Genomic DNA, 1,971 nt, shown 5'->3' with positions numbered 1-1,971 from the left:
TACCAGGGAAGGAATCAAGAGAGAGTGGATTGTTCCTTACAACTTGCAACAGAATGGGGTTGCTCAGAGGAAGAATCGGTCCATATTGGAGGTAGCAAGGGCTATGCTACATGATCAGGACCTGCCCCATTACTTATGGGTAGAAGCATGTAGTATGATAGTATACATACAGAACAAGGTTCCACATAAGGTGCTAGGGAAGATGACACCAGAGGAAGCATTCACTGGGAAGAAGCCAGATGTTAGTCACTTCAGGATCTTTGGGAGTTTGGCATATTGTCACATTCCAAAGGATACACGTACCAAGTTAGATCAGACTGTAGAAAGAGGGTACTTTGTGGGGTACAATGAAACCTCAAAGGCATATCAGATATTCATTCTAGGGACCAGGTGGATTATTGTTCGATGTGATGTCAAGTTCATGGAGGACAAGGCATTTAGAAGGTCCAGAGATTTGCCAGTAGTTGATTAGAGTGAGCAGGCAACACAAGCTCCAATGATCACTCAACCGAATCAAGGTCAATAAAGATCTAGTACAGTTACTAGTACAAGCATAGGCTCAGGAGGTGAGAGTTCTCAAAGTATGGAGCAACAGGTGCAAGAAGAGATGCATCAAGAAGACATGGAGGTTGATATTTCATCTTCTATAGTTGGCAGCAACAACTGTAAGGTTCATCAGACACAAAGAAATACTCAGGAGTTAGTGGGTACTCCTAGGAGGAGTAGTAGACAACGGAAACAACTAGTCAAGTTTGATGACTATGTTGCATTAGTTAGTTAGTTGGTAGATAGTGAACCTTCTAGCTATTAGGAGGCTACACAACACCAAGTGTGGCAAGATGCTATGGTTGAGGAGTATACTTCAATTATGCAGAATGATGTTTGGGGAGGTAGTGCCTAGACCAACAGATAGGGTTGTGGTTGGATCATGTTGGATCTATAAGATCAAGCATGGTACAGATGGTAGCATCAAGAAATACAAGGCAAGGTTTGTGGCAAAAGGGTTCTCTCAGAAGGAGGGAATAGACTACGAGGAGACATTTGCTCTAGTTGCTAGGTATACTTCTATATGAGTTGTAATCTCAATTTCAGCACAAATGGGATGGCGGATCTATCAAATAGATGTCAAGACAACATTCCTCAATGGTGAGTTGAAAGAGGAGGTAAACATAGAACAACCAGAAGGCTTTGTAGCACACAACAAAGAGATCCACGTGTGTAGATTAAAGAGAGCTTTGTACGGACTCAAGCAGGCTCCCAGAGCATGGTATGAATGCATTGATAGTTAATTGCAGGAAATGGGCTTTGTGAAGAGTGAGGTGGATGCTAATCTATACTACTTGGTGGTTGGGGGTGAGATACTCATTCTTGTTCTATATGTGGATGACTTGTTTCTAGCAAGTTCACTAGGTCTCATAGAAGAGTGCAAGAGGGACCTTGTAGCAAAGTTTGAGATGAAGGATTTGGGACTTATGCACTACTTTCTAGGCATGGAGGTATGGCAGACAGATGGAGAGATTTTCCTTGGACAAGGGAAATATTGCATTGAAATCTTGAAAAGGTTCAGGATGGAAGATTGCAAAGCCATGTTTACACCTATGATCACGAATTGGAGGAAGGTAGATAGATCCAGGGAGAAGGATGTAGATCCCACATTATTCAGGCAGTTGATTGGTTATCTCATGTATTTGGTCAACACCAGGCCAGATATAGCTTTTGTAGTTAACACTCTTAGTCAGTTCATGGTTGAACCAAAGGGAGTGCATTGGATAGTGGCAAAGCATGTGCTACGTTAATTGCGAGGTACAATTGAGTATGGGATTAGATATGCTCGAGGTGAAGGAATCAGGTTGATGGGCTATACTAACGCAGATTGGGTAGGCAGTACAACAGACAAGAGGAGCACTTCAGGGTGTTGTTTCAGTCTGGGATCAGGAGTTGTCTCTTGGTTCAATAGGAAGAAGAAGTCTA

The sequence above is a fragment of the Cryptomeria japonica genome, unplaced genomic scaffold (genome assembly GCF_030272615.1).
Source record: "Cryptomeria japonica unplaced genomic scaffold, Sugi_1.0 HiC_scaffold_93, whole genome shotgun sequence".
NCBI classification, from domain to species: Eukaryota; Viridiplantae; Streptophyta; class Pinopsida; order Cupressales; family Cupressaceae; genus Cryptomeria; species Cryptomeria japonica.
This window is presented reverse-complemented; position numbering follows the sequence as displayed.